This window comes from Arvicanthis niloticus, chromosome 29, assembly GCF_011762505.2.
Source record: "Arvicanthis niloticus isolate mArvNil1 chromosome 29, mArvNil1.pat.X, whole genome shotgun sequence".
NCBI classification, from domain to species: Eukaryota; Metazoa; Chordata; class Mammalia; order Rodentia; family Muridae; genus Arvicanthis; species Arvicanthis niloticus.
This window is the reverse complement of record NC_133437.1, coordinates 10,747,469-10,770,345: the sequence shown is the minus strand read 5'-3', so window position 1 is coordinate 10,770,345 and position 22,877 is coordinate 10,747,469.

The window sequence follows — 22,877 nt, the reverse complement described above, 5'->3', positions numbered from 1 at the left end:
AAGTAAAGATAATAATATATACAGACATATATAAAGAAAAGCTAGCAGACACCAGACACACCTAACATATCTAAGAACTCAGATTAATTCAGATAACCAAGCATAAAAATGTATAGTGTAGAAGAAGCAAGTTAGATAAAAGTCATAGACAACTTATTCAATGAAAGTATAGCAAAAAATTTCCTAAACCAAGATAAAGAAAATAACATCCAGACATAATAGTCACCTAGAACCTTAAGTAGACAAGAATAGAGAGATCTCTCCTCAGAGTATGGTAGTTATGTTGTTAATAACACAAAGCAAAAAAAATGCTAAAGAGCTATAAATGGAAAAGGCCAACACCACACACACATGCACACACACATGCATACACACATACACAGAGAGAGAGGGGGGAGAGGGGGAGAGAGAGAGAGAGAGAGAGAGAGAGAGAGAGAGAGAGAGAGAGAGAGAGAGAGAATTTCCCTTAATCAACATTAGATCACCTAAAAGTTAGCAACTCTAAAAACAAAGAAACCCTGGAATGATATTATCTTGGTTACTATTGCTGATATGAAGCACCATGCCCAAGAGTAACTTGTGGAGGAAATGGTTTATTTGGCTTACATATCCTGAGTCACAGACCATTGAAGAGAGCCCAAGCAGGGACTCAACTGTGGCCCAAACTCAACTGTGGCAGGAATCTTAGAGACAGGAGCTGATACAGAGGATATGGTCACTGGCTTGCTCCTCAAATCTTGTCCAGCCCACTTTCTAATAGAACCCAGGAACTGTAGGAATTCAGTTAAACTTAAAAATTAACTGTCCCAGGACACATCCTGGGAGGAGCACATTCCTTAGTCTAAGGACACCTGCTGGATTACCCTGCTGGATTAACATTCAGAGGAAGAAGAGATTAACATTCCTCAGACCACAGGGAAGGGAACCCACCTGTGGGTGGGGAAGGCCCAGAGCATGTAGACACTTTCCGCAGGATGGACCAATCCTTGCCACTTACAGACAAGGGAGGCCCTTGCCACCTCATTCCCCAAAGACCAATCAGTTTAAAAGTCACACTGTTCCTCCAATCATATTGTGCCTAGTCACTGTTTCTCTAGTCCACCCCTTAAACTGTATAAAAACTGCTCCTAACTTCAAATGTGAGAACCCCAATGTACTGGTTATTATTATTATTATTATTATTATTATTATTATTATTATTGTTATTATACCTCATGTTATTGCAGCAAATCCCTTGTCCATGTGTGTTTCTGCGGGAGCGCATCCCCTGGTTTGGATCTTAGAGTCCAACAGAACACCAGAAAATAGTGTCCCCAGCCACAATGATGTGCTCTCTCTCACCCCATCAATCACTAATTAAGAAAATGCCCTATAGGACACACTTTTTCAATTGAGGTTTATCCTTTCTAATGACATTAACCTTTGGCAAGCTAACATAAAACTAGCTTGGACCAGATATATTTCAGTTCTTGAAAGTCAATAACTATCAAGTAGGATTACTATACCCAATAGAGTTAGTCCTCAAAATTTATAGAGAAATAAGACAAGCAAAAATTAAGGCTATTCATACAACCAAGCCAGAACTTCAAAAGGAATACAAATTTAAGGAATAAAAATGCCTCATTCACAAAAACACAGGAAAGCAAGCATTTCATGAGAGAAACAGATGAACATAGAGAATCCAAAAAGAATCATATCCAACACAGCAAGCAAGCAGACTCTTTGCACGAACAGGATCAGAATGAATACTATCATAAGAAACATCACATTCCTCTCATAGTAGCCATATAAATGACCTCAACTCACTATTAGAATGGCATAGACTAGGATACAGATATGTCTCAGTGGTTGAGAACACTTAGTGCTCTGGCAGAGGACCTGAGTTCTGTTCCTAGTACACACACAGCTGCTAATTCCAGTTACCCAGAGAATATGCCCCTTTTGGCCTCTGTACACAGAGCATACAAATGATGCACATACAGGAAGGCAAAACACACAATGACCAAGCCAGCTCAGTCAGTCAACAGGTTCTCCAGGGCAAGAATGAGGATTTAAAAAAAAGAAAGAAAATTAGACATCATTGTAGCAGGACCCAAGCCAGTTCTGAGGCTGAGGTGGATTTATTTTTTCCCAATCTGCTTTTATACCATCTTAATTACATGAAAATAATAAGGTCAGTTCTAGGTTAAGGAACAAGCAAGACAATAAACACAAATAGTCAAGGAACAAGCAAAGCAGTAAACAAAGTCACTTATCAGGATGACTAAGATATCAGAGCCTACTTCTGGGTCCTAGCTCAAAGTCATATTCTTGCCTGAATCCTACTTCTTTGTTCTAGTCCAAAATCAGACTCTTGCCTGAAGCCTATTTCTTTGTTCTAGCCCCAAATCAGATTCTGGTCTGAGCTTACTTCCTTGTCCTGGCCCAATGTCAAATTCTTCCCAATGGGCCACAAAAGCTCTCCATAATACACATAACTATTTTTTAAATTAAAATAAATGATACACACTAATTTTATCAAAAAATAAGATCCAAGAAACACAGTAGATAGCAAAGAGAAAACTGAGAGTCAGAACAGAAGTCAAACTACAAAACAAGTGGAAGCTATAAGCAAGCTGCCAGTTTTCATATCTGAAAACATAGAGTTCTAATCAGAACAAGTCAGAAGAGATACTACTACCTTAAGAAGTGGAACAGTTCATAAAGAACATATAACAATTGTAAATATTTATGCATTGAATATTGGAGCTCTCAATTTTACAAAAGAAAAGGTTTAAAAGAACATATGCATCCTGATACAATATAGTTGAAAATTTTAATCCATCACTTTCATATTTAGACAGGTCTTCTAAACTAAAATTAAGCAAAGAAACCTCAGGGCTAAAATACTCTATAGATCAACTGGATTATCAAGTATCTGTAGTCCATCAAACGGATAAGGAATAGATAGTGATACATGGAGTATCCCCTAAAATTGATGAAATTATAGGTCACAGTGCAAGCCTTAACACGAGAGAGAGAGAGAGAGAGAGAGAGAGAGAGAGAGAGAGAGAGAGAGAGAGAGAGAGAGAGAAAGAGAGAGAGAAGGGAGGGAGGAGAGAGAGGTGGGCAGAGGGAGGGAGACAGAGAGACAGAAAGACAGAGAGAGCAGGCAAGACAAAAGACCCAAATTCAATCCCCACGACCTACACTGGGCAGTTCATAACTGCCCATAACTCCAATTCCAGGGAACCACTACCCCTAGCTTTTACAGACATGCCAACCCATATGGCATCCATGCACACAAATGTACATACACATAAAATTAATATTCATTTTTTAAAATGAAACCACTCATTGTATCTTATCAAGTCATATTGTGGTAAAATTAGAAATCATTTGCAAGAGAAACATCAGGAACTACACAATACAGACTGAAGCGATGGAGAAATTGAAAAGTTCTTAGGATCAAATGAAAATAAAAGCACAACTTCTAAAAAGCATTGGAATACAAAGTGGGAAGATCTAAGAGGAAAGTTTACTGGTATAAATGCTTACATTAAATTCAAAGATCGTTAATAAAAATGATGTAGTTCAAGGTTTTAGAAAATAATAGGTCAATGGGCTGAGGAGCTCGCTCAGAAGTTAGGAGTGATTACTGCTCTTGGTGAACACCCAGGTTCAGTTCCCAGCACCCACATCATCTGTGATTAGGCCCAAAATCATACATACAAACAACAAAAACAAACTCATCAGGGTGCATTTATATATATTTCTGCATTCACATATATATGCATACGTATATGCATACCTACTATATTACATATACACATACTTATATAACAATAATAATCAAAGTAAAGGAGACTATCAACTTGGTCAAGTAGGGCTGGAAGTTCTCAAAGGAGGATAGATAGTAGGAGCTGGGGGGGGAAGAGAATAAGAGTAATATAATTCTATTTCAATTAATAACATATTTTTAAAAATTTAAGTCAATGCCAAATCATTAGAAGAAAACAAATAATCAGGATTGGGACAAAAATTAATGAAATGAAGACAAATTAATATAAAAATACGCACAAAAATACAATAAGACAAAGCGTTTGTTCTTTTAAAAAATACTAGCAAATATTTAGTCAAACTAAGAAAAAAATGAAGAAAAGAACCAAATTAATAAAATATGAGATGGAAAAAGAAGTCACTCCAACAGCTTCTAAAACAGAATGTCATGGGGAAATAATTTGAAAACCTACTTTCCAAAAGGATATAAAACCCAGAATAGAACAAATCCTTGACACATAAAAACCACCCAGATTAAACAAGGAGGATATAAACCAGATACAGAAAATGTCTAAGGAGCAACAAGACTGAGGCAGTAATAATCTCCCAGCAACTGGTAGATTCCCTTCAGAATTCTACAAGATCTTTATATTTTAACTGACATCAATGTTCCTAAAATTATTCTATAACATAGAAGTGAAAGGAAGTCTCCCAAATGCATTCTATATAGCCAGTATTATCCTAACACCAACACCAGATAAGATACTACAACAAAAGAAAAACTATAAATCAATTTTTCTAATGATCCCAGACACAAAAGTTCTGAAAAAATACTTGTGATTGCATTAAACAATATTAATAAAACAATAAATAAGTATTAAGTTGATATACGTGGTCAGATTTGTTTCATTCCCGGGATGCAAGAATGATGTAACATTTTTAAAAACCAAAACAATACAGCATACAAATAGGGTCAAAAAAGAAATGCTATGATCATCTTAATAGATACAAAAAATAGCTTTGACAAAATTCAGAATGACTTCATGACACTTCTGGAAAAATTAGGAATAGAGGTAACATACCTTAAGGCTACATATGATGATGTAAAAATATGTAACAAAAATGCTATCTATGAAAAACCTATGGTCAAAATTATAAGTGGGGAAACTAAAATAATTCCCTCTAACATGAGGAATGAGAACAGGGTAAACTACCTTCTCCATTTTATTGAACATACACCTTGAAGTTTTATCTAGAAAAATAAGGCGGGAGAAGGAACAAAAAGGACATAAGTAGACAGATCTTTCCTTTGTATACGTGGTATTCTGCACATAGAAAACTAGAAAAATAACATCCAAAGGTTCATTTGGAAACACAAAACACTCAAGATACCAACATCGTCAACAGAATTAGTGATGTTGACAGTATTACAAATCCCAATTCAAAATTCGAATTCGGAGCTATTGTAATAAAAGCAACATAATACTGTCACAAAACAAAACAAATCAAAATAATAGTTACAGAGAAAGCAATGAAGAAAAGAAAACTCACATGCCTAATGATCAGTTTTCAACAAAAGTTGCAAAAGTACATATTAGAGAAAAGTTAGCTTCTTCAACAAATAATGCTAAGCAAATTTTTATAGCTACAGGGAGAGAATGAAACTAGAATCCTATCTCTCATATTAATGTAAGAGCTGATCTATCTGAATCTTTGAAATTGCTAGAATAAAGTATAAGTCAAACACTTCACTTCAAGATAGAGGCATAGAGAAGGAAATCTTTGAAAATATTGAAGAGTTGGCAAGATGGCTTCACAACGAAGTGTACTTGCCACCAACCCTGGTGACAAGAGTTAGAGCCCTGAAATCCACATGATGGAAGGAGAAAAACAAATGCTTCAAGTTGTTCTCTGGCCTTCATATAGCACATGCTCACGCACATGTGTGCATGCATGCCCACACACACTCACTCATAGTAAATAAAAACATTGTTAAGAAATATAATATTTGAGGAATGATATCTGAAGAAACAACTGAAAGATTTGTCTAATAAAAAATAAGGAATTAGCCAGGCAGTGGTGGCACACACCTTTAATCCCAGCACTTGGGAGGCAGAGGCAGGCAGATTTCTGAGTTCAAGGCCAGCCTGGTCTACAGAGTGAGTTCCAGGACAGCCAGGTCTACACAGAGAAACCCCATCTCAAAAAACCAAAAAGAAAGAAAGAGAGAAAGAAAGAAAGGAAGGAAGGAAGGAAGGAAGGAAGGAAGGAAGGAAGGAAGGAAGGAAGGAAGGAAGGAAGGAAGGAAATTTAAAAGCAAAGAATAGAATTGGCCCACAGAATGACATAAAATCTTTCCCAACTATACATAAGACAAGAGACTGAGACCCAGAATGTATAAAGAACTACAAAAAACAAACAACAAACAAAACTTTTGATCAGTAAATGAGCAAGTGAGTTTTATAGACATGTCTCAGAAATAGAAATATGTATGAACAGTAAGTATATGAAAAATGTTCAAAAATCTTTAGCCTTCAGGGAAGTAAAATTAAAATCCCTTTGTGATTCTTTATTACCTAATTCAGTATGGCTATCATCAAAAAAACAAATTATAGCAAGTACTGGTAAAGTTGTGGGGAAAGGGAACTCTTTACATTTATGGAAAGAAATGTAAACTACTACAGAATTATGGAAATCAACTTAGAAGTCCCTACAAGAACTGTGTGTATGACTACCTTATGCTTCAGCAATACTAGTTCTGGTGTATATGCAATGAAATTTAAATCAGCAACAAACAACAGTTGTAACATCAATGTTTTCCCTCAATAGTGTTCTCAAAAAATAAGATATAGAACCAACCCAGAAGTGCTCCCAAAATAGTGATACCTAGAAAGACAAGTATCACATGCTTCTATCTTATACAGAATATATCTCTGTGCTGCAGATATATATATATATACACATACACATATAAATGATGAAAGTAGATGAGTAGAAGGGAAATTACATGGGAGAAAGACATTCTAAAGAGAAGATAAAGGTAAAACAAGATACGTAATGAGGGTAAAGGAGTCTGTCACTTGTTTTCTTACATATGTGGAATCTAAATTAAGCATACATATTCGTACATATACATGACATGAAAGCAAGATGGGAACAATTTGTATGAATGGGAAAGGGCATTGAAGACAAGAGAATATAATGGGGTGTGAGGTACATAATATACAATTATATATATATGTGTGTGTACATATATATATATATTTATGAATATCATATATTCAATGATATATATTCATACATATATATGAAAATGTCACTAAAAATCTCATTATATTGTGTGCTAATAGGAAAAAAAAATAAAGCCATGCCAGAGAGCTGCTAGTTGTGAAAAAGATTCAAAAGTACCTGTCACGTGGGACAAGTCCACTCAGAATATAATCCTGACAGGTACTTTGGAGGTCTAAAGATTAATCTTTAATGGCCATATTCATCGTTTTTAATTTGTTTAGAAGCTGTAACAATAGTTTCCAAATAGTAGACACAAGTGATTTCATTTCATATGTTAATTTCGTCAAAAGGAATAGATGTTCTTAACAATTAGCTTCCAATAGTAAGAAATATTTAAGACGTAACAAGAAGTAGGCAGCCTTAAATATAACAATAATACAATAATATTTTTTTTTTTGCTTAAGCACAGTTGTTGAAAAAGATGAAGGATAATGGGAATATAAAAATAGTAGATCAGGTGGGAAAGATCGCTCAGTGGTTAAGAGCACTGGCTACTCTTACAGAAGACCCAAGTTCAATTCCCAGAATCTAAGTGGTGACTGACAACCATTGTACCTCCAGTTTCAGGGAATCTGATAACATATTCAAGTTCCAAAGGCACCGAGCTTGTAAGTGATGCATTTGCATCCATATAGGATTATCCACATAAGATAAAAGTGTCTTTAAAAACAGAAAAATAGTATACAGACAACAAAAAGATGCAAAATCACTCAAAAGTCACCTTTAAATTTTGGGAAACGTAATCCTAACTGACTTCCCTGGTCATATTGATGGATGAACAGTTCCTGCAGGAGGATGCGAGAATAAACCTCAACCCAGCAGTGAGTTTTTGCTAAGACTTTTACAAAAAATGCTGCTCTTTCAAACTGTGTGGATTAACTGAGAGCAAACTAGCAAAACACATAGGGTAGGGTAGAAAAAAAAGGGGAAGGGAGAGGGTCTGAGGGTATAAGTCCATTATGGATTTGTCAAACATGACCATCTATGATACCCAGTATTTCTATTGAAAATGGCATCCAATGTTTATTTACTGAGAACTATAGATATGTAGATATTCCAAAAAGCCAGATTTTCTTCTAAAAATTACATGTTCCCCACTCTTGTAACCTTCACATATGTGAAAATGGACCTAGCCTATGTTGATAGGGATGTAGTGACTTTAAAGCAAGCATTTTTATCTTGCCTGAATCCATCTAATAGCTGTGATAATAAAGCCTTCTCCAGCAATCTCTGAAAGTACAGAATCCTTACATCTTTAGTGATTAAATATTAAATTATTATTTTGAAGAATATGAAGATTAGAAAAATAACTACCAAACAAATGTTTCTATGTTCTAGCATTGTACTTGACACTGAAGAGCATTGCATAGCATCACCAAAAAAATTTAAAATATAAGCTGATGTTATTGTATTAATTTTTACAAGGACTATTCTAGCAAACAGAGACAATGGTCTGTTTATTTAAGGAAGTAAAAGAAACCCATTGTTCGATTGATGATAAATCTATTACTGCAGTCTGAGGCATCTGTTGTGCCTAGCATTTTGTGCCTGTGAGTAGATATAAATTGGATATGAATTTTAATTTACAAAAGATTCTTTTTTCATCTCATTTCAAAATTTAAAGTTTTAATGAGATTTAATAGTTCTTCCCACACTTGACCACAGGGCTTGGTTCACCTAGAAAAGAAAGTACATGCATTGAGAAACAATATCTCTCCTCTTCCCCAGTCTGTGACTTCGTAAGTGGCTTACTTTCATCAAATACCACAACACACATAGGAAGTGGGAGATGAGGTTATGATTCTATTCCAGGCGGTCTATAGAGATCTAGGATTCCCAGTGCTTGTTGCTCTGTGAAATCTTCTGGGTGTCACCTTTGTGATCCCAACATCAGCTGGTAACATTATCATCTGTACTCAACTGATTAAAGAAAAGGTAAAATAGTATGGGGTTTCCATTGTCAGTCCTAAGATTTCCTTAACATCTGTTAGACAATTTATTCAATATGGGAACTAAATAAAATGATGAAAAAAATGGTGTATATATATAAAAATAGGAACCTTGGTTCTTAAAGGTGTTGATGGCCAGGGCAGAGCAAACTCTAGCTCTTCCCACCATTACATACTATGCGACTGTGAATCTTAAATCAGCAAGTCCTTCTCCCTTCTCTGAAGTGGAAATTTCTGGTTTAACAACTCAGCTGTGTCACGTGATGTTTTTCTTGCGACTGTGTCACATGTTGTATTTCTGGAAGCTGTCTTGTGAGAAGGCACGTGATGTTTTGCTGAAAACAGATGAAAGGATGCTCTTGCATTGCTATCCTTCACTTCTTTGATGGTCTTCATTGGACTTTGCTCATCTCAATTCTTCACTGGTTTTTAGTGGTCTTCACGTCATAGAAACAAACATACCATAGAGAGAAAGACACCAAAGAACTTCTGGTATTCCAGCTTCTGTTGACTTGCCCTGATTAGGCAGATCCTTGCTGTTTCTGCTGGATCCAGCCACTGCTACTGATACGTGTTTGGTATTTGCTATTGAACTGGACTGCTAGTATCCTGATAATGAAGAGTAGAATTACGCACAAAGAATTACTGCTAAACTTGTCCACAGCCCTCTTTTCCTATTAACCTTTTTCCTTAACCTCCGTGACACCCAATGTAGCCTAGACAAAATGGGTAACTCCTAAAGAAGAATCAGCAGATTCTGATGGGTTGACAATGTTGTTTAAGGAAGTTGCAAAGTAACAGCTACTGCCACCAGGTGGTGGTGGGGTTCCTACCTTGCTCCCGGAGGGGGTTTTCTGGTTTTGCTTCACAGGCTTCATGGATACCGTTTCGAAAAAGATTGGATGGAAAGCTGAAAATTCAGAAAGTTTACTCAATTCGCTTCTGTTAGAAAGAACTGCAGGTTTGGCCATGCACTTAGAGAGTTTGCCGGTAAAGGTGGAAATGTTTGGACAACAAAAAGATCCAATGGCAGGAGAACAACAGAGTTCAGGCTTGGTGTCTTGAGACCAGAAAGCAACAGACTAGGCTGGAAGGCAAACTTCCATCCTGGTCTGCTCCATGCACTTTTACCGCCAAGTGCTCAGACCACCTCTGTGAGACAAGAAGCCAGGAAGGGCAAGAGGTAGTACAGGAACAACAGATTAGTGTTGAGCCGAGTGTACTGTCAGAGGCACCTCACCTCACGTTAAGTCTGGAGTAGGCAACCAAGTAGGAGAAAAAGGGTCCCAAAACCGAGTAAAACCAAGCAGCCCCATTCCTACTGTTAAAAGTCCCATAAGAATAACAAGCTACACAACTGCAATGTATATGCAGAGGACCTAGGTCAGACGCAGGCAGGCTTCCTAGTTGTCAATTTAGTCTCTATGGGTCCTTATGAGCGCAGGTTAGTAGATTCTCTGGGTTGGTTTTTTTTGCTTGTTTCTTTTGTTTGTTTGTTTGTGGGTTTGTTTTGTATTGGTGTCCTTGACCTCTCTGACTCCCGTAATCCTTCCTCCACATCTTTCACAAGATTCCCTCAGTTTGACCTAATGTTTGCCCGTGGATCTCTGTGCATCATTGCTCAATGTAGCCTCTAGGATGACAGTTGGGCTAGGTACCAATCTATGAGTAGAGCAGAATATTGTACATTTTAACGTAAAGTAACTTCTGCTACTACAATACAACTTAAAAAACAATCAAACAAATGAACAAAACAAACAACAAAAATACATGAAAATCCACTTCCAGAATAGCTCTGGGTATGCAGAATAGCTCTGGAAGTAGCAGGCTGCTGTTCAGATGTACTTCCTGATTATCACATGGAAGGGGAGAGGTGACATGCTGCTGCTGCTGCTGCTGCAGACACTGGCACAGCTGAGCCCTCCTGCCTTCAGATGCTCTAACACAGTGGTGGTTCTCAGCCTTCCTAATGCTGTGACCCTTTAATATAGTTTTTCATGTTGTGGTGACCCTAAACATAAAGTTATTTCCTTGCTACTATATAACTGTAATTTTGCTACTGTTATGAATCATAATATAAATATCTGATATACAGGATTATATTATGAGACTCCTGTGAAAGAGCCATTGGGACCCATAGGTTAAAAACTTTGGGTCCAAGTCAGCCCTGCTGCTGGGCACTGCTAGGAGTTGCCAAAGAATGGAGAATGGAGGAGCCTGGGGACAGCATCTAGCCTGGAGCTGGGGGAAAGGGGAATGTTGGCTTGTCTCAGCAGTGATTGTCCTTAGCTTGGCAGAGCAGGCTTGGTGGTGGTTATGGCTGGAAGCACAGAAAGATTGTCTATGGGAGATTTAGCTGCTGCTTTATAGTAGAATTCATTCGCTATGGCTCCCCATGTCTCTTCTTGATGGAAGAGACAGGCCATGGTTCTAAACTGTTTGTTGGCTGTTCCGGATAGAGAATGGATGCATACCGAACTGTACCCACTTCTCAGGGTGGACTTGAGACTAAATACCTTTTGCAGGGAGGAATGTCTGGAAAGGGAAGCTTATTGGCTAAGCCCTCAAGGCCATTAGGTACCTCACTAGCTCTGTTCTGAGCCTACATGAGCCTGTGGTCACAGGTTATGTTTCCTTACTGGAGAGTGTTCCAGGACAGGAATCTGGCAGCAAGTGGGAATTTGCCTAAGTCTCAGGTGTGGGTCCACCAAGTCTCTGAGTCTCAACCTGCTCTACCTTACCAGGTTTCCTGACATGGTTTTGCTGTCCAACAAGAATCACTTCAAAGATTCCTATAGAACCATCCTAACCCTTGAGCCTCAAGTAATTTCCTGTGAAACAAGTGGTACCTATAAAGATTCTCAAGCCTGGCAGACTACCATGTGCAGTCCCTAAATCAACATTGTCAACATCTGCTGGGAAACTGTTGTTAGGAGAATCTTGGGCTCATCCTAAGCTTCTTGATGGTATTGGGAAGGTCACTATAATGAAATACCATGATAGGCTTAATGTGAGGATCTGTACTCTGTTGGGGGCCGACTTTTAGCAGAAAGCGGCTATCAGCTTTGCAGCCATCTTGAGCCATATACCCTGACATGAGATTTGGATTACAATAGCCTACAACAGCTGAGCACACTCCGATAATCTTGGTTTAGATACCTTCAGATTAAAGGTGTGTGAGATTAAAGGTGTGTGAGATTAAAGGTGTGTGAGATTAAAGGTGTGTAATTTAAGAGTATGACTTAGAAGTGTAGAGATCAGATTTAGAGACAAGACCTAAGGGCATGATTAAAGGTGTGACCAAAAGGCATGGCTTAGAAGTGAGACATATAAAAGGCAGAGGCAGACGGTAGAGAATCAGACTATAGGGAGAGAATCAGACACTTCAGAGAGTACAACTTGGGAGTACAACTTGGAGTAGGAATTAGGCATTAGGTAGCAGGCACTTGGAAGAAGAAACTTGGAACTTGGAGGCACTAGGAACTTAGGACTTGGGACTTGGAGAGAGGAAGAGAGACTGAAGAATAAACGGGATTGAAATACATTCTGTCTGGTTTCCATTCTTCAAGTCCGGCCTCACTCTCTCTTTCTTGCTGAACCCCGACCCTCGGACCGGAGCGGCAGCTTGGACCGGGATACAGTGGCCGCCAAACTCGGGGCAGCCTGGGCCTCAACATTTTGCTCAGGCCATGACATTTTTTGGCACCCGAACGTGGGGCTAGTGCGGTTCTCAACAGTCTCCTTTTAGAGAGAACCAGTATTCTTTCATGCATGTACGTGAGTACATATATGCACACACGCCCATGCTGCATGCATGATCACACGTGGGATTGGTCTTCATTTGTCCAGGAAAACTGTTCTGTTGGTATAATCACAGTATAAGTGTACAGCTAAGTACCAGGAGCACAGCTACAACCATCCCCAGCTATCCTGTCTTCGGGAAGCACAGGCCAAAGATAATGGGTTAAATGTTTCGCAATTCCCAACCAGTCTGAGGATTCACACACAATTCACAAATGGCCAGCCATAATCACACCACACACCTGTAAAGCTCCTCAAGAAACACAATGTCACAGATCTGGCCAAATCACTCCTCAGAATGATTCAAGGTGCTCAGTTTCCTGAGTAAAATGAAAACTGGGATAATCGCCCTTCTCATTCATCACTATGAAACAACAGTGACAGAAAAATAGCACAGCTTTTAACCACTTATGCTAACTGCAAAATAAATAACAAGAGAGTAAAGGGAGAAACACTTAGCACAAAATAACTCCAGATTTGAACTAGGTATTGGGAAACCATAACACTGGTACTGATGGACCCTAAGGGCCTTTTCCAGTTTCATACACTCCTTACAGCTTTCCCTTTCTGCCTGAAGTCAAGACTGGGCCAAGTTCCATTCTCCATCCACAGGAACATTCTTGAGTAAAAAATTCTCAGAATGTATTGACGGATAGTCACCGGACCCTCTGGAAAGTCCCAGGTAGCATTCAAATTTGTGTCATGCTTGCTAGCCAATAGATTTAAAGGTCAAAATGCTTAGCCAATAAGTTTGAACTGTAACCTTGCTGATGTAACCTGTGCCCCTAAAAAGTATAAAAACTGCTTGCAATAGCTATTCGGGGTCACCTTCTAGTAACTCACCTTGAGGGACTAGTTGAAGGTCGACCCCAATGCTCCAGAAAATAAGTCTCTTGCTTTTGCATCGATTTGCTTCTTGGTATCTCACTTGGTGGCATCTCAAAGTAAGTACCACTGACCACTGACGGAGGTTGGGGTCTTACAGTATCAGAACAGAAAAACATTCTTTCTGCTGTTGTTTTCCACACTCATCTATAGCTGTCTTCAAGGCCCTGAAGTACCCTCCCCATCCACACACAGCTCGATTGATGATGTATCTTGTTGATGATGTAGCAACAGGCTCCTTCACTCTTTCCTACACAACAGTGTGATTGCTCTGAATGTAGATGCTGCTTCCAGTAAAATTAAGACTGAAATTGAAATGTATTTCTTTATGGAATAACAACCTAAATAAAAGCAAGCTTTTAGAAATCTATTCAGCTTTCCATTGTCCATATAAAAAGGATTGTCTGGGTGAAGTGATGATGGACTTAGCATCTTTTTAAGGAAAATCGTTTCATGTTGAAAATTAGGTTCCTAATTTTTTCTAACTATATTGTGATGCATCTGTGGTAACAAGCATTCCTTCCCTTTTTGACTAAGTCCACTTTAATTTCATACAAAACTTTGTTTTATACATACTTTGTTTCTATGATTCATTTCCTGAAAGCCTCCTACTTGTTTAAAAATCATGGGATCATGTGGGTGTTTTTCTTCCTATAACCAGAAATGACATGGATTTTATTTCTCCTTCCAATATAGACAACACCCACCCCCACCCTCCAAATCACATGGTCTGTATGCTGAAGGTAAAAACAAAATCCTTGCAGGACTTTCAATTGATTCACAACGTAAAAGAACAGATTATATTTACTTCATACAGCTGCTTCTATGTTATCAAGAGAATTTGTTGTTTTCCTTTCTTCACAAACTTTTCTACGCTTTTCTGCTGATGATCTAGGGTCTAATTTATAAAACTTTGTCAGTAATAGCTCATTGGAATAATTCTCTCACTCATCTGTGGACTCAACTATGTGGCAGTTGGCAACTTCAACCCACTTGAAATAGTTCCCATATCACAAAAATAGTTACCTTTAAATAACCCTCTTCCATCTGCCTTAGATAACAATGGTGGAAAGGCAGGGAGCAGAATACAGTGTCTCCAGCTGGGAATGCTAACAGACTTGTTTATATCATACCTGTCTTCACACCATGAATATAGAAATAGCATAAAGTATAATTACTCCTTAGAATGTTCCTGTCACTATAAAAAACTAAAGTCTGTTCTAGATCTTTCTTTAAAGCTGCATGATCAATTAGGAACATCTTTTAGCTTCTGCTTCTGAGATCAGAAAGGCAAGGATACCAGACCATGGTTGCTGTTGTTTATCTGCACATCACCCTTCTTAGACGTACTGCCTCATGGGAATTGTATTAACAGATAGCATTTAGATATAGATTTTTTTGATTTATGTGACAATCATCTACTGGCTTTCCCTGTGGAAATGAGAAATTCAGTAAGTATGGAGATTTTGAACTGAGTGCTCTCTTCTGACCTCCAGGAGCTTATAGTTCAAATGTTAAACAAGATCTTGGGTGCACAATGGGTGAAATTGGCATCAAGCCTATCTGCTGGAAGTGAACAGGGGAGAAGGAGTCAAAAAGATAGTAGAGTTTCAAATAAGGAGTGGTGTCAGTGAGAAACAGAGGGGGATGGTGGGGGGAGGAGAGAGACACTGGGAGAAAGGAGACACTGACAGGGATCCATAGGGGACAACCTGCTGCTTAATAAACAAGCTTCTCAGAGAACGTTTAATAAGAAGTATTCACATAAAAAAAATTTAAAATGAGTAATGAAATTATTTTTCAATGTGTATCAAAATAGCAGGATGCAGTGTACTTGGTGCCGTATGCTAAATAGAAGCACATTTGTATAGCATCTGATCAGCAGTTTTGAAAGTACTTTTATTGGAAGCTAGCAGAAGGCTTCCAGGTGTCACTGTTTTCCCCAGAAAGATATTTTCCATTCCCACATCTCCACACTTAGTGAACATGACATTATATGTTAAAAAGACATTTTCAAATTTTAGCTATTTTTTTAAGTCCTTATAAATCTGCCAAGTGTTTTTTTTATTTTTAAACTCCAGATATAACTTCTCTCCAAGAATTTAGTGTGAAAAATAAACAAGCAACCAGCTTTAAGGGTTCCATGTGCTGAACCTTTAAAATGTTTCAGAGGATGAGCGCACCATGAATGTTCCTCTATAGCTAAAACATGGGCATTTACTCTAAAATATCTGTTGCAGCATGTTTCTAAAGGACAGAATTTAACAACTAAATCACAGTGTATAAAAAAGGTGGAGGAGTTCTTGTCGCAAGATAAAATCAATGGTGCTGCTGCCACCCAGGCGTCATACCCTGTGCTTTGTAGAATTTTTGTTTTAAAGGTTTTCTTTTTTTTTTTTTTAATGTGTGTGAGTGTGCAGCACACATGCATGGAAAGGGTGTGTGCACGTGTGCATGTACTTGGAAGCATGAGGTGAGCTGGGAGGGGGTCTTCCTCCATTATTCTGCACTTTATTTATTGAGACATGGTTTCTCAGCTGAACACAAAGCTCATCAACACAGTTAGTCCCCATACTCAACTACCTCTGGGGATTCCTATTGCTGCCTTTGAGTACTGAAATTATAAGCAATCTACCACAGTCACCCTGAATTTACATGGGTGCTGGAAATCTGAGTGTTCCAGCTAGCAACTTAAGTAAGTGCTTTACTCCACTGCTATCTCCCCAGGCCTAGAATGCCTTTAACTTCTTTGTCTAAACGTCTCCCCTACCCTTGTAACCTATCCAGTCTTCCTTGGCAGTAAACAAAACTAATACTTAGAACATTAGAGGAGCTGGTAACCATGTCAAGACCTTGGTGGCCTGTCAAGAAAGAAGTCTGGAAGCAGGAGATGCAGGTATTCAGAGACTTCAAGCAGAGTTCAGAGTTAGGGAAGCTCAACATGTTCTGCCAACACTTCCTTCTCAACCCATACTGTTTCCTTTTGATCATCCACAAATTTAGTTGATGTAGCCCCTTGGCATCACAAGGTATCATTCAGTCTGGGGCTACTGCCACATTTAAGACCTTATTCAACACTTTGCACCACTAACTGCTTACCTTAAGGTTCCTCATTATCTCTCTTTACCCGCTTTTCATACCATTTTCTGGTCTGTTTTATACAATTCAAATGACTGTATGACCACATGGGATGACAGGTACACGTGGACTACACATAAGGAAGCCAGCTTGGAAAACCTGGCAAGACTGAGCAGAAAATAAAGTTTACATACATAAGTTGGTCAGGACCGGATCAAATACATGTGATCATAAGACAAGCCCTAGACTGATGAAGCAGTCTATATATGTAAATATTTTGTCTGCACATGTGTCTGTGTGCCACATGTGTGCCTGGTGCTCACAGAGGCCAAAAGAGTGTGTCAGATCATCAGGAACAGGAATTACAGATGATAGTGAACTTCCATGTGGGTGCTGGGGATAGAACCCTCAACCTCTATAAGAGCATCCAGTGCTTTTAACCACTGAACCATCTTTGCAATCAGAAATACTTTCTGTAATACCTTTAACAAACACTCAGGTCAAAGAACTAAAATGAACCTAGACTAAGCTGGTGGCAGAGATGTTCAGAACACTAGAGTAACACCAGACCTTGGAATCCAGAAAGATTCCAAGCTGGCAATTTTCAGATTTATTATGAAGAATAAAGGACAGCTTCCCCAGCATGGTTTCCCCATTGTCTTTCCTCACAGCCTCACTTTTTCCTAACTCTCCTAAGAGTCTTGTCCACGTGACCCATGGGAACCTTCTCTGGTTGAGCCATTTTGAAGGCAAGCTGTATCTGATGGGAAGACAGGGACCAAGGCCTTGCTATATAGCAGTGAACAGCAGCATCACAGGCAGGAGTCAGGGATGAGAACTGTGCCTTCTCTCCTGATTCATAAATAAATCTAAGAGAAACAATAAATGTGAAAAAGTAGACTTTTTTTGCTGTCTTAAACTCAGATATGTTTTTGTGTGCTATTAAAGTAGTATTTGTCATGCTGCTTATGAAAAACAAACTGAATTAAATCTAGTTCCCTCAAATCAGGGTTCCTGCTCTTTCAGAGCTTTCATTTGTCTCATTGCCTTTATTGTGCTTGCTATATGGCTGACTTCCACCACTCCATCAGAGTTATAACTCACTATTTTTAGAGAATTAAATGAATTATAGGAGTTTATCTTGCATACTCTTCTCTTCATTACAACTTGCAAGCACTAGCTGGCATATATTTCTGCTTTGAATAGCAGCCTCTAATTGACAGAACCTTATCAGAGTGAAAACACTTGCTTTGCTGATTCACCTAGAGGTCTAGATTGGCACTCACTGGCCGAAAGTTGATGACACTCTGTAAAACTCACTAAAGTTATTAGCAATCAGATCCAATTAAATTGGCATTTAAATTTAATTTATAATTATCTTTTAATAGGGCTCAGAGATATCACAGTTGAAAATGTGGTTACCATGGGAGCATAAATGCCTCTGTTCAATCCCAACAGCCCTGTAGATAGCCATTATCTGTAATAAAGGTTACAGGTTTGTAATCCCAGTGCTGGAGAGGCAGAAACAGGCAAACCCTTTAAGCGTTCTGTGTACCTAGTTTAGTCAAGTCAGTGAGCTCCATAATCCATGAAAGGCCATGTCTCAAAAAAATATATGGAAACCTGATTCAGGAAAACACTCACAACAACACGCACACATTTCTTTTTATGAATTAGAAATCCAAAACGTTCAACAACAAATACGAGAAATAACCCATATAACAAAGAAGTAAATGGTACATTAAACCAACCATGCTAACTATTCTAGAACTAATGCTTCGGCTAAGTTCTTGCCTCTGCCAACTACAAAGTAAATGCCTTCCTCTTTCTTTCAGTAATGGAATGGCCAAAGTTGTTGAGCTTTGTGTGCAGCCACAGGACTCATGTTTTGTTGACCTCTTTACTCTGTTCTTATGGGTCCGAATATGACAGTGGCACTAGTGGCTGTGTAGATAAGGACTACAGAAAGCATAAAAGAACTGAACTCACCTATTATTATGTCTGTCACAAAAGAGAAAAGAATCATATTAGGCCATCGTTCCTCAAGGAACCTATTGTTTCAGTGACTTGAATTTTACTCTAAATAATACATCCCACTGATCTATTAAAAATTGTCTGGTGTGCCTTATTTTATCAGTTCAAATTACTGGAAACTGCCCAAACTTTGTTCCAACTGTGTTATATAAGACGAGAAAATAGATAACAGCTCTCACTGTGCCTGTGGTTCAATTTCGTAAGACAACAAGAAAATAATAGCTTTTAACACATACAAGTTAATGTCCTAATCAAAACCCTCTCCACTTAAAAAGAAACAATAGGGATCCAGATTATAAAATGAAGCAATAGCAAGTAACAGTGCCATATGTCAACAGAAACCACAGCAGAGTATCTAGAGACTCATGAGAACAGTTGATCTAAAGGAACAGAACTGTTTGTTCTCTCAACTTCCACACAGGTTCTTATTTCTGGTTTTCTTTGTAGATTTTCTCTATTTCTTTTCTTCTTGGATCAGCTTTCTGATAAGTGTGTGATAATTTTCTTGTTGCTATCTGCTATTATTACTTCACAAAAAAAAATGAGGGTATCACTATAGGCAGACACGATTTGAATATGCTCCCAAAACATGTTTTTATCTCCTTGTTCTTATCAGGACTCTCCATAGGATTCCATTACCACTATGAAGATGTCAGTCTATCTGGATGGGCAGATATGCTTTCTGGATCTTTTGGTCCATTGCTTCCCTTATTCTGTGAGGGTCCCAAATAGCCAAGCTCTCTACCCAGGCTCTGAGCTAATTTTAGCATTAGTCCCCCACATGTTAACCAACTCTTCTGCAAAACTCCACCTCTGTATCTTCTCTTCCTCCTATATCTCTCATGTTTATCCAGATAATGTTCTCACAACTCATTTTACCTACACAGACCAGAGAACTAATTACCCTCTAATCACTTAAGAACAAAGAATACAGAGTCTGGTCATTTCTTTACACATATTAGTTCCTATGTGCAATCTTTGGTTTCTACTAAAAATTCAATCATTAAAAATTATGCCCACCATAGTCTACCATGAATTACTTTTAAAATAATATCTCATGAAGGCTTATAAGTAAGACAATTATATTTTATGTTTCATTGCAATTTATGCATTAATTAAAATGGTTGTGTTCAATTTTTATGCCTTCTTTGAATTGCCCTCTAGATGTATCTTAATCTAGAAAGAGAGGAAGGAAAGGAAGAAGGGGATGGACAAGAGATATTCTTGAAAAAGATTCTGAGAAGAAGACTTGCCCAGTTGGCGGCATCATTGGAACATGACTCAATCATGTGCTCACTTAGCATATTCATAGATCAATCCATCAAGAAAGAATAGGTAGGCTCTTGGGAAGTGGGACTTCCATAAAAGTCAGTCAGGGGAAGCATGCCTTTGAAGGGTTTATCTTGTGCCCTGGACCAGGCTCCCTACCCCACGAAGTAACTATGTCTGTTCTCTCATCCTTTCTTATACCCAAAGCAATGAAGCCAGGTGATGTGCTGAGTTCTCTGAAACTGTGCATCAAAATAAATCTTCTTTTATCCCAATATTTTATCCAATACAGGAAGTCATGAGTTAAGGAAAAGATGAAAAACATAACACATAAAGAATTCAGGTCTAAGCACTGAGAATCTCTGGCCTGGCCTCAGATCTTAGCTTCCTTGAATTATCTCACTAATAGATGCTTTAGTAAAGCTGTGTATGCAGAGAAATGAGAGGGAATGACTTGAAAATGAACATTAGTAGAAACATTGCTCACAGAGTTACAGAGCAGTGTGAGTACTCTCAACTTGCCACAGCTCGAGTATGTAGTGGAAGATATGGCTTTTATGTTGGTACTATGATTACAATGTTTTATGTAATATCAGTAGTACAAACATGAAAAAGGAAGAAAGAAGAAAAATAATAATAAAAACAGAAAAGCATGGCAGGTGAGGGAAGAGGAGAAAGGCCTCAGCAAGTAATGATGCTGCTACTAATCCAGTCCCACAGCAGTTTCCCCATTGCCTACCACCCTCAGATCTCCACAAATCAGTTTCTGAAGATTCATGTTCGGATCTAAGCAAAACCTACAGTAGGAGTTTACATTCAGTCTGTGCCAGTGTCATAGACTCTATTCTTGCCTAACATGATCGAGACAGAAAAGTGGAAGATTCAGAGTGAGCAGGAAGTCAATGTGACCAGGCCGACGGAAAGAGTTGCACAGAGAAGCGATGCTGTGGAAAAGGAGGCATCTTTGGAAAAACAGATGAGGATTGAGGTAGACTATGGACCCTGGTTAAAATGTTCTCATAGGTTAATACTGCATTTAATATATTACTGGTTTTCTTTGTGGCTATTTTACACAGACACATCCTAGAAAAAAAAATAAGACAAGGAATTAAGGTTATGGACCTTCCCCCACCCCCCTAGTCCATGAAGGTACTCTTTTGTCTAATTTGCCCTTGCTTTATTCCAAAGCTTAGAACACGCTGGCACTAGGATCAGTTTTAGGTATATGAGCAAATGCCTCTCTTGGAACAGGCCTTGTTCTCACTACTTTACCTGTATTAGCTCACTTAAGTCTCAGATAAACATGAGGAGGAAATGAAGGTACAGAGAGAGAACAAGAGTCTGGCCCTAGGTCATCCAGCCTGTGAGTGGCAGGGCCAGAATTTAAATACTAGACTAATTGACTAACGCTGGTGCTCTTAGTACCATGAAATGGTTCTTTACCAGACAGGAAGCCAGACTATGACTACAGCACACAGTAATCTCTATTTGCACAACCGGATCCAATGATAGCATCATTTAGAGGCTAACTGGAATAACCAGTTTGGAGGGAAGCAGGATGAAAAAAAAAAAAAAAAAAAAAAAAAAAAAAAAAAAAAACCCTGAGCAGTCAGCCTGCCTCTATTTTATGGCCCCAGTTTTTGTTTATCCGAATTTTAATTAGTTCAAAGCATAAAGATATTGCTTCTCTCTGTTTCTTTCTTTGGATTGTTACCCTTTGTAAAACAAGGAAATGTTCCCAAATTTAAAAAGTAGCATCAAAATCTGCCCTAGTACTGAGAAGCACCAGGTATGTTCTTAGATTCAGAAATCTTCGTTTACACCAATTAAATTCCAAGGAAGTAATAATAACCAATTACTTAGGAATGTATGGGTGGTTGCTTGGCACACTTAATCTAAATTATTTCTTTATCTAATTATTTCTACAAACCACACAAACTCAAAGTCATTAGTTTAATATTTTATAAAATAGTAACATGAAAAAATAGTTAACTGATAAAAGAAAGTATTAGATAAAGAGGAGAAAGAAAATATATTAAATAGTACCATTCATTGTGCATTCTTTTCTTTTTTAATTCTAAGACTTTGGCAGGTGATGTTGTTTATTCAGTCCACTAAGTCTGTTTCTGAATGTTTCCACTGAGTTCCAGAGAAGAGACCAAGCTGGCTGCCAGACTTGAACTAGCTAGGACAGAAAGGAGGTGACTCATTGCCTCCTTCACCCACACTCTTGAAACTGAACCTGAAAGGAGAAAACCTTAATGCATAACAGCAGTCTGTTCTGTTTATTGTTGCGGCCACATGTGCTAAGACTAAGCGCTTATGGCAGCTACTGTCAATAAATCCTTGCTAAGAAAACAGATAAGTGACTTTTCCTTCTGTTCTGCCCTTAGCTGCATCTCTGCCGGGAGCAAGAACCCACAGAGTTGTTGAGTTTTCCTGAGCCTTCATATAGCCTTGGAGTCACATGGGCAGCTACAAATCACCACGAACTTCATGTGATGAAAATAGAATTCCTAACTTCCTCTCCTGCAGTAAGTATCCTTCTGTCTGTCCAGCTGCTCAAGGCAAATCCTAAGAGAAATGCTTGATTCTTCTCTTCTTCTCAGTCACTGTTTCCACACCTTTAGCAAACAGACCTTGCCCCTCAAATGCATCATGAAATTACCACTGGGTGCTGTCTCTATTCAATGCCTATCTTTTTAAGCACCACATCTACCAAGCATCTGCTCTCCTATAAAAGTCATACTTGAATTCATTGATTCCAAGTTTGTCCATCTGCAACTGAATTTCCATCTAAATAGCAAGTGT